The sequence below is a fragment of the Saccostrea cucullata genome, unplaced genomic scaffold, assembly GCF_032062105.1.
Source record: "Saccostrea cucullata isolate Sc308-1 unplaced genomic scaffold, CSIRO_AGI_Scuc_v1 ctg5984, whole genome shotgun sequence".
Classification (NCBI taxonomy): Eukaryota; Metazoa; Mollusca; class Bivalvia; order Ostreida; family Ostreidae; genus Saccostrea; species Saccostrea cuccullata.
The window spans coordinates 11730-23740 of NW_026928917.1; the positions used below are offsets into that span (position 1 = coordinate 11730).

The 12011-nt window shown below is 34.8% G+C and overlaps 1 long non-coding RNA gene and 1 pseudogene across 1 annotated transcript; both read right to left on the reverse strand.

The window, feature by feature from the left end:
- Positions 1–283: 283 nt before the first annotated feature.
- On the reverse strand, positions 284–2219 carry LOC134279205 (uncharacterized). Its single transcript, XR_009994597.1, has 2 exons — positions 1491–2219; positions 284–1323 (listed from the first exon to the last, which is right to left on the reverse strand). It is a non-coding gene; the product is annotated as an uncharacterized LOC134279205 (long non-coding RNA).
- Positions 2220–2813: 594 nt separating this feature from the next.
- Positions 2814–9651, reverse strand: LOC134279204 (uncharacterized; annotated as a pseudogene).
- Positions 9652–12011: the final 2360 nt, after the last annotated feature.

A 12011-nucleotide genomic window follows, 5' to 3' on the forward strand; every position in this document is an offset into this window, starting at 1 on the left:
TCGGCCATTTTGGCCCTGCCCTACCCCCGGGGGGTCATGATTTGAACAAACTTGAATCTACACTACCTGAGCTTGCTTCCATATAAATATGATGAATTATGGCTTTGTCATTCTTGAGAAGAAGATTTTTAAAGAATTTTCCTATATATTTCTATGTAAAACATGGTCGGCCATTTTGGCCCCGCCCTACCCCCCGGGGTCACGATTTGAACAAACTTTAATCTACACTACCTGAGCATGCTTCCATATAAATATGATGAATCATGGCTTTGTCATTCTTGAGAAGAAGATTTTTAAAGAATTTTCCTACATATTTCTATGTAAAACTTTGGTCGACCATTTTGGCCCCACCCTACCCCCGGGGGTTATGATTTGAATAAACTTGAATCTACACTACCTGAGCATGCTTCCATATAAATATGATGAATTATGGCTTTGTCATTCTTGAGAAGAAGATCTTTAAAGAATTTTCCTATATATTTCTATGTAAAAACTTGGTCGGCCATTTTGGCCCCGCCCTACCCCCGGGGGGTCATGATATGAACAAACTTGAATCTACACTACCTGAGCATGCTTCCATATAAATATGATGAATTATGGCTTTGTCATTCTTGAGAAAAAGATTTTCAAAGAATTTTCCTGTATATTTCTATGTAAAACTTTGATCGGCCATTTTGGCCCCGCCCTACCCCGGGGGGTCATGATTTGAACAAACTTGAATCTACACTACCTGAACATGCTTCCATTAATATATGATGAATTATGCCTTTGTCATTCTTGAGAAGAAGATTTTTAAAGAATTTTCCTATATATTTCTATGTAAAACTTCGATCGGCCATTTTGGCCCCGCCCTACCCCGGGGGGTCATGACTTCAACAAACTTGAATCTACACTACCTGAGCATGCTTCCATATAAATATGATGAATTATGGCTTTGTCATTCTTGAGAAGAAGATTTTTAAAGAATTTTCCTATATATTTCTATGTAAAACTTTGGTCGGCCATTTTGGCCCCGCCCTACCCCCCGGGGTCACGATTTGAACAAACTTTAATCTACACTACCTGAGCATGCTTCCATATAAATATGATGAATCATGGCTTTGTCATTCTTGAGAAGAAGATTTTTAAAGAATTTTCCTACATATTTCTATGTAAAACTTTGGTCGACCATTTTGGCCCCACCCTACCCCCGGGGGTTATGATTTGAATAAACTTGAATCTACACTACCTGAGCATGCTTCCATATAAATATGATGAATTATGGCTTTGTCATTCTTGAGAAGAAGATCTTTAAAGAATTTACCTATATATTTCTATGTAAAACTTGGTCGGCCATTTTGGCCCCGCCCTACCCCCGGGGGGTCATGATATGAACAAACTTGAATCTACACTACCTGAGCATGCTTCCATATAAATATGATGAATTATGGCTTTGTCATTCTTGAGAAAAAGATTTTTAAAGAATTTTCCTATATATTTCTATGTAAAACTTTGGTCGGCCATTTTGGCCCCGCCCTACCCCGGGGGGTCATGATTTGAACAAACTTGAATCTACACTACCTGAACATGCTTCCATTAATATATGATGAATTATGCCTTTGTCATTCTTGAGAAGAAGATTTTTAAAGAATTTTCCTATATATTTCTATGTAAAACTTCATTTTGCCATTTTTGGCCCCGCCCTACCCCCGGGGGGTCATGATTTGAACAAACTTGAATCTACACTACCTGAGCATGCTTCCATATAAATATGATGAATTATGGCTTTGTCATTCTTGAGAAGAAGATTTTTAAAGAATTTTCCTATATATTTCTATGTAAAACTTTGGTCGGCCATTTTGGCCCCGCCCTACCCCCGGGGGTCATGATTTGAAAAAATTTGAATCTACACTACCTGAGGATGTATCCCCATAAGTTTCATCTTTCCTGGCACAGTGGTTCTTGAGAAGAAGATTTTTAAAATATGCCACCAAATTTTCATAAATTCCCAATTATCTCCCCTTGAATGAGGGCGTGGCCCTTTATTTGAACAAACTTGAATCCCCTTCACCCAAGGATACTTTGTGGCAAGTTTGGTTGAAATTGGCCCAGGGGTTCTTGAGAAGAAGTCGAAAATGTGAAAAGTTTACAGACAGACGGACAGACGGACAGACAGACGGACGCCGGACAAAATGTGATCAGAAAAGCTCACTTGAGCTTTCAGCTCAGGTGAGCTAAAAAAGATGATTATTGTGTTCATGCAGTTTAATAAACTTCTTGCTTCAGAGGATTTTCATGCAGTGTTATAATTAAAATTTACAAAATAAAAAGATTAAAAATTGACTTTTCTCTTTCAACAAAAATTACACTATGTGAAGATCTTTGGGGGAAAAAAACATTTAAAGTCAAGAAGATAATGAGATAATATGGCATCATCTTTAGAGTTTGAATGTTTTTACAAATACCAGGGTTAATTTAAACATGTCTTTAATTGGAAACAGCAACCTCTTTTATATAGATTATGGGTTTGAATACTATATTATGAATAAATTATAAATACCCGGTATATCAATATATCGATGCATAAAAATTATTAAATCAGAAAGATATGTAGATACCTGTTACATGTAACATAAATATTAATTAATCCAAAACCTTTGATTCACTTTTCAATCAAGATAAAAATTGGCACCAAAGTTTAAAAAAAAAATATGTGCTATTGCAATTTTTCTAAAAAAAAAAAAAAAATCACTAGTGCACTATTGTGTTGCAGTAGTCATGGTTTGTGAGCATACAAATAAATATGGCAGTTTAAACAATTATAAAGTAAGGCAATCCTATTCTTTTACTCCACCAAGTAAAAGTCACTGATGCGCTTGGCAAGAATAATGCAGTTCATCTGTGGTGAAATGAGATGGCGATGAAGCATGCGGACGGTGGCTCCCGCCACTCTGACCCCAGGACTGGAGCACATACTCCGCCGGATTCTCTACCTTCCAGCGCCGCCATTGCTGAATGGTCTCCAGAGGAATCCCCACCCTCTCTCCCAGCATTCTCCAGTCAGCACCTAAAACCACAGATAAAAAAATCTTCAGACCAGCGGCACTGTGATAAAGGGAAGTAACTCCATAATGCAAAATATGCAGGTACAAGTTAATTCAAAACTAGAATGACAGACATTGGATCAAAATAAATACATGTATGTTCCAACAACTTGTGTTAACTTAATTAATCAACTGCAGAATTGTCTCCAATTTATATACCACCCTCCCAAGAAAAATGTCTTTAACCTGGAAAAAATGTCCTAATTTTGCCATAGTCATGCAAACAAGCTTACCATTTCCTTTGTACATGCTGAGGTTTTGTATGATATACTTCTTGAGGTCAGGGTTCATGTTTTATATGTGTGTCTCCAGCAAGCTTTTTCAGGGGCTGTAAAGATTAAGAGATTTATATAGAAAGGTCAATCTTGCAACAGAGTTTGAGGGGATATAGTAGAGCAATTGTGTGTGTTTGTAGGTGAGTTAGTGCTGTACTAAGCAAAAGTGACTTAATTCAAAACATTTGTACCATTATGCTAAATTTCCACTTTATATGGTAATTGAAAAGGGAATAATTTTCTCAGCTTACTGGTGACAGACTGACGGGTTGGAATTCCTTGACTAAGGACTGCCTGGGTGTGTCCAGCGGAAGGACTGTTGTTGACACTGGATGGTCAGCGTCATTTGGAGGGATTGTTGTTACATCATAACTCTCATCTTCTTCTTGTTCCAAACAGGAAAAGAGACGATTTCCTCCTGTAGAAAATATTGAGGTGGCTATGATGACAAATAATAACAATGCGGCCATTTAACTTTAAATAAAACTAGAGGTACTGTGAGCACCATATGAATATAATGGCAGTGTCCATGTTTTGCTATGGGAAACCCAAAATATGTGTTGGATCAAAAAATAAAATATGAGGTACACATGCAATGGCAATATGTAAAGTAGAATCTGTAAAAGTCTTATTGAATTTCGTTAAGTGGTATAAGAGGAGTTGCGGATATGAGATGGGTACCCCAAAGCATAACGGACGGTCTGATGAACACTCCATCAATATATACACCCCTGCTTTACAAAGGTGGTGGGGGGATAACAAACAACCGAGAACAAGTCCCTTACACTTGTATTACATATTTATTTCGTTATACCCCCCGCTTGAAAAGTGGGAGGGTATATAGTGATCGGGATGATTTAGTGAGCTCAGTGCTCACAGTACCACTAGTTTCTTACAGGAATGTGACTTGAAAATCTGGGTTGCTTGAACTCCTTATTTGTTCTCAAAAAGTTTTCCTAAAAAGTTCTCAAATAAAAATTATTTATAATGAGAGGTACTGTGAGCAATATGAGCTCACTGAATGATGTCCCCTGCCTCCCATATGGTTATTGTGATGAAGTCCATGTTTGGGAAACCCGAAATAAGTGTCAAATCAAAAAGTAAAATAGAAGGTGCACAATGGTTTTACGTAATAAATAATCATTGAAAGTATCATTCAGTTTTATTCAGTGGTATAGGAGGAGTTTCAGTTAAGAAATGGGAACCCTTCAAGAATATAGAAAGAATGGAACTCACCATGTTTTAAAATGGAAAACCGACAAATTTGCGTCCCATCAAAAAGTAAAATAGGAGGTGCATAATGGCACTTTGTAATGAAGATTCTTCGAAAGTCTCACTAAATTTCATTTAAGGAATGACTCTAATTCTTGGCCAAATTATCGAGTATAATATGGTTTGGGTCAGTTTACGCTTTATAATCTGCGAAGCGGATTATAAAAAAGCGTAAACTGACCCAAACCATATTATACTCGATAATTTGGCCAAGAGTGACAACTATTCCTTATAATTTAATTTTAAAATCATTATTCAACTGGGGATGTAAAATTGTGTTGTTTTTATGAGTTCATATTTACCGCGCAATAATACAACCGTAGTAACGGAAGTGATGGGAAGCGAGGGGAGGTAAAAACTGATACATAGATCTAGCAGCCATGATGCTTGTTTACATGAGGTAAGATCGAGTAATTGTTTGAAATTAAAGGTACATTCATTAAATCTGAAATTTTCCATGAATCCCAAGGACTGGAAATGAGGGATTGATGGATACAGATGATTATGCTGGTTGTCAAGGGGGTGTGTCCCCTATACGCGCACGGTTCATTGTTATTTACATTTATATAAAACATTCACGATAATATAATAAATATTGCATGTAGTTGAGTGTAGCATTGAAAATTTTCACCCCTCGAAAACCATTGTCAACCTCGGCTGCCCCTCGATTGACAATGGTTTTCTTGGGTTGAAAATTTTCAATGTTACACTCAACTACATGCAATATTCAAATTATGTCAAATGATACATTTTCTATACACCAAATTCTCTCAAAAATTAAAAAAGGAAGAATTGATTAAATTTCAATTGCACCACCTCATACATTTTATATTTCACAGCGTCACTTATATACTTTTCAAAAATACAATGCAGTATTGCAAAAAATAAATTATTCAAAATTTCAGATTTCAAATATGAAAATAAATCATCCAGGTCTTTTTCTGAAAGGCACTAGTTTTCAGATGTTTAAAAAAAAACTGCACACTTTCACTCAGGACTCATTAATATAGCATTGGATGTATCAGTTATCATTCTTTACTTAATAAAATTAATAAATCTGCATCTTACAATTGGAAATTGTCTACAAGTCTTAAATTAATCTGAATTGTGTTGTGAATTGTGAGTTGTGAATTAAGTATACTTGTAAAGTATTTCTCATTACTGAATATTTTGCAATCTTGTGCACTTATGTATATATTGGGAATATTAAAAATGAATGCAAAAGTATATTTACCCTATCATAAACTGTAAATTTAAAATTATTGTGCAACAAATCATACAAATAGAAAATGTTCTTCAACATTATAACATATTCAAAATTGCATGGAATTAAATGATTGAATTCAGTAATAGCCATTTGTGTAAACCTTCCATTTCCTCTGCTCTTTTATGCATTATAACAGAAGTTAGGCAGAAGTCAGGTAATGCACAGTCATATAGCACAAAAGACTAGTGCACAGTCCACAATTATTACTGTTTAAACATTCTTTTTGATTTAATACTGATTCAAAACCGAGGGTATCGTGTAATTTTTAAATTGAGATTTTTTTCTGTAAGGTATGGACAGATTCAACATCAATTTGTTAATTTTTTCTGGTACAGATTTTAAATATTCTTTTGGCAAGTGAATATTTATTTATGATTTTCATACGTTTTAACATAAATTTGATGTGCTTTGGTGCATAGCTAAATAAAATATGATATCACACTTCTTAATGATCAATTTTGGCTGTTGAATTTTGAGAATTATGTACTCTGAGACATGTTGTTAGAAAATTAAACTGCAGAGATATGTCTTTTATGGATGTTTTGGTTTTCGAATTAAAAAAATTAACAGTGTTGACAAAAAAATTCTGAAAGTACGGACCTACCTCAATGTCATCATAATTTTTGCTGAAAAGACCACTATTTGAATTTCTTATACATTTAGTTGATGCATTCAACTCCATTTCCTTTGATATTTTTCTTGAGATTCCTGATTTAAATTCTGCATCATGAAATAAATAATCAATAAAAAAAAACCTTTTGTTTTGCAGTTAAAAATAACAAAAATATACTCCAATTTTTGATTAAGGAAAATACTATCTTAACCCACGCTGTCCTAAAGAGAAGATTGTTTTGATTTTTTTCTGCTTCAGTAGTGGTGTCCAAGTTTTTGAAAGTTGAAGGCTGCTCCATTTTAAGGCAAGGCTGTGGTTCCAGACTAGAAATGAAACAGGGAATTAATTAGAATTTTCTTTCGTTCTACAACTACATAACAAGCATAACACATGGTGTATAAATATAAAAATGCAAAAATCATCATTAGATATATTCAATGGATATAAATTACCCCTTAGAGTGCAGAATCAATATACATGTATTACATATACTTTCCTCCTTTTACTTCTGAATAAAAATGTGTTTAAATACTGCAAAATGTATTGTTTTTACTCACAGTTCATACAATCAATCTTGCACACAATGATGATGGTGAGATGCTCTAAATTTTCATGAGAAGTTGATGTTGTCAGAAACTTTTAACTCAAGTGGACAAAATGCAGCTTTTTTGATGCCATAAGAAGGTCATTGAAATACAAGATCTATCAAATCACTGTATTGACAAAGACATGCCACAAGCATCTGTATGTGGGAAACCTGACCTACAGAAACAGGCATCTCAGGATTCAGGAACCTGAATGTGTTTACATAAATTGCAAAATATTCATAACATTTAATGCATCGATGCATTAATTTGCACTACAAGATCCCACATACAATACTTTTTTTTTTTTTAATAACTGCAGTAAATCAACAAAACTGAAAAATGAAACATGATAACAAACAAATTTTGTAAAACAACCACTGAAATGAATAACTATAATTATTAATTCCAATTAAGTGTGCCGTTTTGCGTTACGTCATAACCTATGATGACAGCTGCGCTCAAGATAAATAGAAAAATTCTTTTTATCCCTGATTGGTTGCTTGTATAGCAGATTATTTCCATGTCAATATTCATAAAATGGGTTGACTAATCACATAGAGTGAGCGTGATTTGTTTATGTTAGGCAGATCTGTCGAACAAGATTGTGACTTGATGGAAAACGGCACACTTTACTGGACTTGATAATATTTATTTCATACTTTGTATTTGCATCATTACAGAGTGAAACATCTGTCTATGAAAACTGGTTTACTAAAGTATGCATGCTGTCCTGTGTAGATTCAAAGTCCTCCATTAAATTCTTTATTTTAGTAATTTTGCAACGGCACATCTGGGCTAATAAACAAATTTCATTCATATAAGTAAAGCTGATGTTGGGGTTGGATGAATCCCAAAACTTGTCTATTAAATTCTGCATATGTGTTAAATGTTGATTTAGAAAAATATTTACACTTTTCTGCATTTTAGAGTTCAAGAACTTTTTGAATTGCAAATGAAAAAAAAATGTTTAGAATGTTGTCATTTATAATTTTATTAATTCTTGTAATAATGTAATAATTATGACACATCAACACATCCTGATATCAATTTTTGTTTCAGTTACATAAACTTCTAACATACCTATTGTTTATTATGTTTTAATAATGTGACAGACGTAATCTGATTATCATAGACAATAGAGACGGTTTTATTTCAATATATGCGTGATATTCCTTTTTAAACTTTCATTTGGTGCCTGTTCTTGCTCTACTGGAGGTTTTGTTCAGATCTTCAGCACATTCCTCCCAATATTTCATTGTGCTGGCTCTGGCAATGCCACCAGCTGCTTCTACATACTAGTATTTCTCTAAAAACTCTTTTTCCTGAACATTCCATGGAGTTCATTTCTATAAAATTGTTAAAATTTCTTGGTAAAAAGTTATGTCAGTGAACATATTATATAATGTGACAAGTCTAAATTTATGATTAACATGTTTAAGATTGCAATGAACACGTGCATTAGATTATAAAGTGATAATTTGAAAATTATACTTTTACACAATTAAAAAAGAAATCTTTTAATATTTACATTTGCTGTGTTTTTCTAGTAAGCCAAGTATAAAAAAGATTGGATACCATTTTCGTGTATACTCTTGTGTAGCGCTTCATGAAATATGCCTATGTACCAAAACTTGGGTCTCTTCTTTTCCTGTATTGGTGTTTCGCCAGTAGGTGAGGATCTCGTTCTCTTTTCTGCCATTTTCTAGATCATGAAATAAATAAATCTCAAATTCAACAGCTGGAGTTCAATTTTTGTCTTAGCCTGCAAGTAAACACTTTATAGACACTGTGTATTTTTATGGTAAAAACCAAATTTTCACCGGCGGTTTCGAGATCTTAACCGTAACGTGGAAATTACGTAAATAATAATACACACACTCACTGACTATTTCAGTAGAATCAAACGGCGTGATTTATTTCCGTAACTTTGAACTACTGAAAACAAGATGAATCCAGCTACGGCACCTTGTGCAGCACCTCCTGGATATTATGGTGGGCCATACCTGCCATCATTCAAATAGGGCCAAATGGGGTATCCTTATCCCTGTACTCTTTGGACCACCACAATCAAGTCCCATCATACCATACTCATATGGGCCTTATCCTGGAGTGTTCCAAACTGGATAAATGGTACCTCAGATGGCTTACCCACAACCATGCATGTATAGAGAACCACTAATACCACCACTGTTGGCAAACTCACAGGATGGGGTAGCTGTACAAAGCCCTGCTATGTCAACAAATGAAATTCCCGATAACCATGACGAGGAACTATCAGATGGTTTAGCAACATTGAGACCAAGAGATACCAGCATCTGCACATCTGACCTGCCTGCAGCAGTACACCATCAGCATCTACAAATCTCAGCAAGTGTCCACCAGGTTTTCCACAAATACAGAGTGGTGATATATCACCTGCTAGTATGCAGTGGAATACCATGGTGTCACATGATGGTCTCCTAGTTCCTGGAATTCCATACACAGAAGACATACAGGACAACGATGATTCTGAAGGCAGTTCATCTAAGTTGTGGATACTGAGTAGTATAAGCATTCAACTGCTGGTTGCCAAATAACTTCAGATGTGGAATACACCCCTAACTGCCCACAACCACCGGACTTGATGGTACATACTACATACACAGCCTCTTAGGAGTAATACTTTGCCTGAGCATAGCAACAAGTCAGTAGTAGATGCTCAGGCATCCAGAGAGTTACAAATGTCCTCCTGTGAAGAGCTGAGTACAGATAAAGCAGATGTAGCTACCTCTACATTCTCTGCATCACCAGTTCAAGAAGAGGGGCCCATTTCTACAGAAGAGACTGGAGAAGTACAATATCCTGAAAGTTTTCCCAATGTCTTCAATGAATCATCTTCTCTACCAGCAACAACTGTGTATGTTAGCACCACCACTGATAGTGACAGCAATGATGGCTCAACCAGGTCTACTTGGAATGCGGCCAACAAGAACTTCCCCCTAACTTATTATGGAGCATACCTTGTTTGTGTATTCCAGTATGTAAACAATGGGTTGGGCATTCCATCTGGGCTGCCACTAGAGAAAAAGTGCTGGGTTGTGCCATGGCTCACTGAGATTATTTAGATCATTTGCAAATAAAATCTCTGAAATGCTTTTATCCAGTGGTTATTTATTGTGGTATGACACTTCTATACATGAAAGAACAGTGCCTAGTTTATAGAACAGATAAAGTAGTTCGTTTACTGATTGGAGTAAGTAATATTATTTTTTTAAAGTGAGTTGCATATTATGCATAATTATATATGTACATATGTACATGACACATACTTTCATTGGTACTACCTACACTTACAGAGCTTTACTAACCTATCATCAATCATCTTAAGTTATCATAAAAGCTAGAGACTGAACATTATGTATTTAAGTAGCTATAATACTAACCATGGCCGTGATTTCCGAAATCAGCTGCACGTTTCCCAAACACGAAAGATAAACTTTTCTCCACCTCAAATTCCTTCCGAACTTGTTCTGCTTCTGCTAAGGAGTTTACATATCCACAATACCTATCTTGTGTGACAGGTATCCATAAAGTTTCCCATCTGTGCTTACTTTCCATCATGCTTTCTTCTTGTTTTCTGGCACGTGAAATACAAACCGAAAGTAAAATATTGAATATTCATGAGGAATGGTAGACGCCATGGCAACCCCGCTTTTTTACGATCTTTGAAATAAATATATGGAGACCTTTTATCTGTGGAATATGGAGTTTACCTTTATTCAATGTAATGATATTACTTAGAATAAACTATTAAAGGGACTTCTAAATCCGTCTATCCTGTATTTGAATAGACAGGAAGATGTATAAATTTTTTAACATCAGATGGTACATGTATTAACACATTCGAGATTGTTTTTCCGACCTCTGACGGAAAGACCCGAGATGTTGTGATTGGTTTGGTAGATTGCCGCCAAATCTTCGGTCTTCACACTATGCGACCTAGAATAGTCGGAGATCCTCGGATGTCACCCGAACCCAACATCATCGAACTCCGAGGAGTTCCGATAAAATGTGTCATTCGAGGCAAGGATTCATTAAAAGGAATTTTAGATCTTATTAATTTTTCTCTCAACATAACTCACAACAGGTAAAAGCATTTTAATTAGTCTTTAATAATAATAATCATATTTGAACAAATATTGAAAATGACAGCATTTGAAATGGGTTTTTTTCCTAATGGAAAATAAGGTGCGGATTTCAATGTAAGATATCTTTTAAATGTAATGAATTTCATTATAATAATGTTTTCTATGATTTGTATATATTTGCTCCTTTTTACCTTTAATTTTTGCATAATAAATAATTGTTTAATTTTGGCATTATTCTTTAACATGTAAAATTAGAATGTACTAATCCTTGATCCGCAGGTGACGGATTAATATCCGGCATTAAGCATTTGTTTACAAACACAGCTTGGATACTTCCGGTGTACTATGCAATTTCAACCCCCCCCCGTTCCACCTCTCCCGATTAATTTTTTTAAATGAAGTGTTCTGAAAAATCTAATAAAAAAAAAAAAAAACAAAAACAAAAAAAAAAAAAAAAAAAAAAAACATACATGTATTATTATATCCTTGTAGAACACACTTACCCCCCAAAAATCTGTGACAGTGCTCAATGCACATGACAGGCTTCGAAGAATCTACACGAGGTTCATATTTATAGGTTGTACGCCGATCTTTATGACTTTATTACTGAATATAGAACATTATAATTAGTTGCTAATATTTTCTCATATTATCTGTTTAATGCTGAAGTAATAATTTTTATATGTCACATTCTGGTTAAAAATAGATTAAAATACAGGGTGTTTCTAAAACTCTTAACAAAATTATGCCTGCATATATTGGAATCAAAGGACAAGGAATGAAGACG